Source organism: Clytia hemisphaerica, unplaced genomic scaffold (genome assembly GCF_902728285.1).
Source record: "Clytia hemisphaerica strain Z4C2 unplaced genomic scaffold, Clytia hemisphaerica genome assembly, whole genome shotgun sequence".
In the NCBI taxonomy this organism is placed as follows: Eukaryota; Metazoa; Cnidaria; class Hydrozoa; order Leptothecata; family Clytiidae; genus Clytia; species Clytia hemisphaerica.
This window is the reverse complement of record NW_027104084.1, coordinates 1-8,041: the sequence shown is the minus strand read 5'-3', so window position 1 is coordinate 8,041 and position 8,041 is coordinate 1. Positions and strand designations below refer to the sequence as shown.

Below are 8,041 nucleotides of genomic sequence, written 5' to 3'. Positions count from 1 at the left end.
AAAAAAGCAAAATACCTAACCATTTCTCGTTTTACTTGTTCCAAAAACCTTATTCGTGGTTAGGGTACTTAAGTACTAATGACTCTATACCAGTCTTTTTTTGCAATAAAGTTGTACTTATTACTGTACTTAATTACATAATTAATAATTAGGGGACTAAGTACTAGATTGCTTAAGGCGCATTTCGGATATGCGATAAGATCATTTTTGACAGTTAAGTTTAAATTATGAGGTAATTTTTTCTTGACGATTTTTTTTCTAGTTTTGTATGGTCTGATATTGTGTTCAGCCTTTGTTAGTTGGTTTGTTGATTTTTGATAATTTCAAGAGCATTCTCAAGTGGATACAATCGTTGGTTGAATATAAAAGATTGCATTGTATACTTTTTTACAAAAATCTTGGATTCTCCACAAAAGACTTTCATATTTATATCAAGATGAGGAACCTTAACAATTTAACTTTGTAAGTATTTCTAATTTCATGCTCATTTATTTTCGTTTTCGCTAAGGATTTCCCTTGGAATTAAATTCTCTTTTAAACACCAGCGTGGGATTTGCATATTATTTAAGCCCTAAATTTTAACATTATTTTTTATACGTATCATGAATAGAGATTAAGCTCATCACGTATTCATATAGTGATGAAGTGCTATAATGGTTCCTTTACGTGTGTGTATGTGTGTGACTTCAAAAATAAAATGATGATTTATATCTTGGCTGATTTCAATAAAAGGGCCGAATTTCGTATTCAAAGAAGATTGTCTGAACTGACCAATAAACGTCGACGCAGGGGTGTATTTGTAGAGGAGATTTCTGACGCAAAAATCCAGTGATGGTGATGGTTTTAGAGTTCAATTTTTAAACATTGAATTTTAAGTGGGGATGAAATCAAAGACGATCTCCCGGTGGGGTCGAAATTCCAGAATATTTTCCCACCGGGGACAAATTTTTTGCTGAATTTTCCAGTGGGCTGGGTTCCCAGCGGGTCTGTGACACAGGGGTGTATTTGTAGAGGAGATTCCTGACGCAAAAATCGAACATTTGCTGCCAATTAATACATCCAGCGGTCTAAAACAAATATAGAAGGCATGACCTTTTTATGAGCTTCCGAACTTTATGTAAGCAGTTACAAACAGGGTGAAAATGCTGAAAAGGTGAAAGTCTGTTTCTTTATCTGGGTTCATTATATAACGGTCAAACGTTTAAGTTAACGACGCGTTGAAAAAAATGTGTTAAAAGAGTATTATAAAGTACGAAAATGAGGGGGTGGATATGCTCGCTCGCATTTCACGTTTTGTAAGACTTTACAAAGCAGTGAGTTAAACATTTTTGGACTTGGTATTGAAAACACTTGAGCTTTTGAAGTGGTTGAAAAACAAGGTTGTGTTGATTTTGGTGGCTTTGCTTTTCGTCAGTAGCCCACTAGGTTATGGAATGGACGTTAATTGAATGTTCTATGAATGGATACATCTTTCTAATGACATTGAATGAATATTCTGTATTTTGAAGTAAAGAATTTCGAATCTGAATCTATGTTGAAACGTTTTTCAAGATTTTAAGAGGTTGTCACGAGCGTAAATATGGCGGACTAAGAGGTGCTTTAATATTCACGATGAAGAGATTTTTATTTTGCCACTAACCAAATTTGACACTTCTCATGCTTCATTTGAGATTCCCGCTTTAGATATCTTTGCAGGTCCCTGAAAAAGGTTTCTTCATCGCAGAGAGGAAATGAGACCTGTCATTTTTATATAAACTAACGACCTTCAAACAGGATATCCGCTACCACGGAGTGCACTAGGTTTGCTTCTGTTAATATTGCCTACTCATTACATAAAAAAAATCGATGACTTTTTTTCTTCTAATGTAATGTTTGATTCGGCCGGCTCCTTGAAGGGGTAATTTTTGTTATTATAAGGACGTGGGTTGTAACAAAAAAAAAATCTAGTTAAAAAGTTTGTTGTTTGGATTTTTGTGAGATTGTTTGGATCTTGATTTAGATTTTTCTTTTCAAATGAAGATGAATACGTTGGACGTCTTTAACCCGTAAGTTAAATTTCATTTCATAAACTTAGTATCCTGAGTATCTTGGTCGAGAAGATCTTCAAAACATTCTTTTGCCAAGAACTTCAATATACACCTATCTATGTAAGGATTGTCTTTCGAATTTTCAAAGGTTAAACCGACGGACTCAGCTGTCATCCTCGTGTATTTTGGATAACTTAATACGCGGAAAACTTTTCTACTAAGTGGAAAATAAGACATTAACTACTGTTGAGATCTAATAAGGGGTGACGAGGTGAGGTAAAAGTCGGTTTAGGAACAAAATACAGATCTTGAAATCGTCATAGTACCAGCAATCAGAAGAATTTGCTTTAAAGTTGGCTTAGTAACTTAAAGATATTACGTAAAAATTCTTATAAATATCATCACGTTTTAATTTGATGCAATGACGCAAGAATATCAGTATTTTGCTAACTGGTCAAATGGGTTCATCATAGCTCAAGAATGTTCATCATCATTTTTCCCTTGTAGGTGACACTAAAAACCTTAATAAGCAAGCAGGGTAAAGATAATTTCCAAGCCCCCCCCCTGATGATTTAAAATAATTTATTCGAACAATACAAAGAGCTGGTTAAACAATGATTTGATTATCTCGAATAAAAAATATCTCGTTTTGGTTATATTTAAATAAAGTTTTTTTCAAATTTCGGAATTCTACCGAGATATTATACCTGGTTGAAGCGCCCCCCTGATTTAAGATGCATATTATCTTTCACATTCTGAACTCATTGGCTTTCCCTGGAAATATTTGACAGTTAAATCTTAAATTACTTCTTAGTCTCCTTTTTAATGCCCTTTATGCTTCATATCCGTTAGCTGATGGAAATAAACTATGTTCACTTTTGTCGATTCAATCAATTGTAAAAAGGATTTGATTTCAATTTCCTGATTAGCTAAAACAGGCAAGCAGCCTGTATTTATGTTCAGGTCCGATTGGCGGAAAAACTTCGGCCGCCATAAGGATTAGGCGGTCGCTTAGTGATGCAGATAGAATGCCGTCTACGTGCAATAATAGTTCCTTTTGAATGTACTTTGAAGATCTAAATAACATACATTTTGAATGTCAGCGTTGTCTGATATTTTTGAGCCATAATCTTTTATAATTATACTGTCTGATTTGATTTCAAATTAGTCGTTCAAATTAGCTTTACACAAGTCTACTTTGTAAATTTTCAAAACAAACTATCTTTTACTCTATAGACTTGTGGCCTTAAATTTAGGGGGTAAAATATACGAAGAGTTGCACCAAATCTGGTTGCATCTAATCAAGAAAGGGAATACGATGGGCTATAAAATTATTGAAGGGTCGTCTCGATTATCACATCCTGAGAAAGCTTAAAATTTATTTTCGAAACGAACTAAACAACATTGGTCACTTCATTTAACTGCGGTGATACCATGTTAATATGGATAGTTTGCAGACATCGCTATTTCACTAACCCTGTGGTAATATATTTTGGCCAATTGGAAAAAATGACGGAGTTTAACGATAAGAATGTCTTATAAGGTTTGGGGTTTTGTTATTTTTGATTAAAAGAGCTAGAAAGTTTTTTTCCAAATAATATATTTGGGATCAGTGCATTCTTTCAGTTAAAGCAATCCAGGGCATTTTTCTCACTGGGAAAACTTATTCGACCAATTTTTCCACCCGGAGCTGTGAGACGGGGATGTTTGTAGATGCATGTCATTTCTCTATGCTACAAGGTGCCTTCATAGAGTATGAAAATTATCCATTATGTCTAAGGAATGCATATTTTTGTCTTCCAAATCTCAAAATCTTGTTAAAAGATTGCAATTGCAAAATCACAGCATAAAATTTTCGTAAACACAATCAAGATCAAACAAATTAGTGGTCTATTAAGTATTATCAAAGAGGACCTCCGCCCGAACACCTATCTTGTTTTTAAGCCTATGATAAATTGATTTCTTATAATGTACTTCGCATTGAGAGTAAGCTTTCTGGCCTGGTCAGACAACCTCAAATTTAGAAATGTAGAGAAATCTTCCAGTTTTCTCTTGGTCTGAATCACTATAACGGTCCATTAGCTTAGCCTTCGCCTACCCTTTGCAATCTTCACTAATGATACAGTACCCCAAAGTTCGTATTTGAAAGGAAGAAATGCCCCACTGCACCTTTTTAGTCTTATTTTTCTTATAAAAGAAATAGATGAAAAAGCGTGATTTTGTCTCTGACTGAAAGTCTTCAAATGTCATGAAAAGGATTATAAACAAATAAATTCATATGAAGACATTGCATTGGTCTTGGTTTGACGTCAAAGGTTAGGATGACCCATTTGTTTTTCTTACGTTGATACCCTATCTTTACGACAATACGACTTAGCGCATTCCAAATGCGAGTGGGTATTCTATTCTAAAAATACCATTAGCGAATTTTTTGTGAGAAAGAGCTCACTTCACGACTATCTCGTTTCATCATCTAGATTGCATGTTTGTATAATTTTTCAAATGCGTATGGACTTTATGTGACGAAAATTTGCATTTAATTTGTTTGACATTGGATTCGTGACTCACAGTCAATATTTTTTGACTTTTTTGAGTTCGATGAAAGATATCTTTATGTATCTTAGTGAGAGAGGAGAGTGGATGATTCAAGAATACATTTTCTAGAGACATCGAGAGAAGCATAGTCGATCAGAAAATTTGTATGGTGTTGTGGTGTTGTAGACTCTTGGTTATTTGGTTATCTACAACTCAGTGAACGAGACAAAATAATAATTGAGAAATAATGGTTGCGGCTGTTCGAAAGAGTGCAATTGTACCACCACCCCAAACTGGGTTTGTTTTTATTTTAAATTTATTTGTATTGAATAAGATTGGACAACATTTTCTCTTTAACATAGAATCCGGAAAGCCAAAGAAAACCCCAAATGCCTTATTTACAGAAGGCCACTGTAGCTCAGTACTACACGAGACAGGGGTGATAGATGAAAGAAATCTCAACATATTCTCCCAGTTCTCCTAGTTCTCGCTACCCGCACTTTTTTTTAAATTGTTCTTTAAACCAAATATAGATATTATGTTTGTTGCAACTCCTTGCTTTGGAAATTAAATCAAAATCAATTTAAAATTCAAGTTGCGTAATTAACAACATTATGGCCGCCATTCAAAAATTGCGTGTGTGGCCATAATCTTTTTCCTTTTCTTCAATATGCAGACATACTTTAAACCCATAATTGTTTCTGATCGTGACAAGGAATTGGATTGAAAAGAAAAAGCAATGAGTTTGCAAATGCCTTCTCAAAATGAATTGACAGGAAAAAATACAGAAATGGGGAGAAGAAAACTAATTATAAATAGCCCATTAATTATCATTAATGATACACCGTCAAAACACCCGGTTTTCTATTATAATCATCATTTGATTGACAATGCCAATCTTCAGGAAAGAGCTACCTTGTTTGAAAATACTATATATTCTATAAAGTTGGTAATTTTGACGATGCTCTTTTTTATACTTGGTCAGTTGAACTAGAGATACTTTTTGCAACATTTTGAAGATTTTGACTTGTAACTTTTTTTACTGAGGGGATACAGATTGATTGAAATTTTGATTACTATCTCAGTATGCGGGTTCTAAAGTAAGGTGATTTTTAGTTTTATTGGAAGTAAAATGTTGATGAAGAAAGTCTACTACACCTATAAGAACCAGCAAGCTTTTTATGAAACTCGGCTGTTCTTATTTAACAGCCCTAAGAGCCTCAAATTGTTCTTATCATGTTTTTATTTCTGGTGATAAATTGGAGTGGTCAGAATTTTCGCATTTAAATTACTTGAAATTCAGCCCTTTTGTTGAGTTTGAGCCCCAATATTCTTATAAAATTGTTCTTATAATTTTTTTATTTTAAAAAAGCACTAAAGACTAAATAGTTCCAGAAATTAATATTTCTTGTTCTACATCTGGAAATTAAATTTTGGAATCTTCAAGACTTTATAAAATATCTTTTCTCCGTGACGTCAAAAGCATTCAAGATTTTAGCACTTTATTGCTACAATATTGAAAATTCTCTTCAAACTATTCATAAATCTAAAAGCTCGTAAATTTTGTTGCCCTTTCTTTTATTCGTGTTGCTATTTACACCTCTCAAATACTGTTAAAATTTCATTTCATTTTTTTCATGCCCTTTTTCTTGTTTGCTTGGTATTAATTTTCATGGAGATTTTAAAACGATTTATTGCAATGTATACTTTTAAGAGAGAGTTATCTTTCTTAAATTTTGTTCTCGAATTTTGAATTTGATAACTATTTTCATAATATTGTCTATCATTGCTGTGAATTTTTCATCATCTGTCTGTCTGTGTCTCAAATTTTCTTGAACGAATGGATCTTTTCAAAGGTATGACAGATCGATAAAAATAGGCTGGAATTTGAACTTTGTTGCAATTGTTTTAAAGTTTGAAACTTTAGAATAATAAATCTATTATTTGGAGGGAGTGAGAATATTGCTTTTTGGTTTCACCAACTCTAACTTCAACAAAAAGATATCCTAGGCATAGACAGGATCATTATTTTGCTAAAACACTTTTAAAAGCAAGAACATTTATTTCTGTATGAAGAGTTTGACGCAATGACGTATTTTAGCCCGAAGGGCTAGTAGCGAATCTCCTTGGTAGAATTTGAAACCAACAAATCCTACCAAAGCTGCGTGGCTTAGAGCGGCCCGCCTGATTTTAACACATATGGCAGATTGAAACAAAAGTTTACCGCTAAATTTCGAAAAAAATATCACTCGGAAACAAAGGAATTGATAGATTCAATCCGTCGTCAATAACACGTGGCATATCTTAGGGCTTCCCTTTTTCTTGCCTGAGAAAGGTTAGAGATTTGCTTCTAGCCCTTTGGGCTTATACTTCATTGCTGACCTTATTGGACAGTTTGGTAATTACGTTTATATTTTCTTTTAATTTTAGGCAAGGGGAGGGAATGACAGGCCCATATTTCCAACACAACATATACAATATGAGCAGCGAACCACATTTCCGGTCTGAAAGTCCAATTCCTCGTAGTCCACGATTCGGTAGTTTACGACGACGAAAACGCATCGACCGAGAATATTTTGATGATACGAGTGAAGGCTCGGATGGGAGGACGAGTTCCGACGAATATGAATCTTCATCAAATCAAACATCGAAAAAAATGGACGATAATAACAACACAAATCAAAAGAATCGAAAACAGTCATTTTGCTTTTAGTAATGTTAAGAAAAAGATTACGTCAACTTTTCAGCGTCGGCATTCTGTGTCAATGCACCCTCCTTCAGCGACAGTTCAAGGTAAACAATTACCTATTCGACGATCGTCAACGACCGGAAATCAATCACCGAGACTTTTACGACAATCTTCGTTTGATGAGAGCCATACCGCCGTACATAAACGTAAAACGTCGCTACGACGACAAGTTACCATGGCAGCTGTCAGGTTACACGAACAAAGTCAAGTTAGTGGTAGTAACCCGATGTTAGACAGAATTTTACAAAAAAGCCAATTTCAACTTGAATCAAGTTCCTCTACACCGGATATTAAATCACATTTATCATTGAAAAAGACACATTTAAAAACATTTAAAATTCATATACTTGGAAGCAAGTCAGTTGGCAAAACAGGTCGGTACTGTCTACTTATGTTCTTTGAAAGTAACACTCTTTTATTTATCAATTTTTCTGATTTTACGGTTCCAACACGAAGCTTAGAAATTATGTAGCAGTATATTCCTCATTTTTTTAGGTTTTGCTTGATTAATTTTTGCCAATCGCATAAAATAAATTTTAAACATATTTTTAATCAATTCTAGAAATATTTCATGTTTTTCAGCTCTGACGGTACGTTTTCTAACGGGACGATACATTCACGAATATAAATCGGCAGCAGGTAAGCAACGCCGTCATCAAGACGTTATTGATTGTTTAGCCTAGCAAAGGACCTAAGTAAAATACTTGATACGATTCTTATCGATCGGTCT

General features: G+C 34.0%; 1 long non-coding RNA gene across 4 annotated transcripts; it reads left to right on the top strand.

Annotated features, from left to right (window-relative positions):
• Nucleotides 1-404: 404 nt before the first annotated feature.
• LOC136812654 (uncharacterized) lies at nt 405-7,950 on the top strand. 4 transcript variants are annotated; one of them, XR_010847377.1, is made up of 3 exons: nt 405-462; nt 6,993-7,685; nt 7,894-7,950. It is a non-coding gene; the product is annotated as an uncharacterized lncRNA (long non-coding RNA). The 4 variants fall into 4 exon arrangements; XR_010847378.1 differs by lacking the exon at nt 405-462 and adding an exon at nt 1,868-2,045; XR_010847380.1 differs by lacking the exon at nt 405-462 and adding an exon at nt 5,540-5,662.
• The last annotated feature ends 91 nt before the right edge of the window (nt 7,951-8,041 follow it).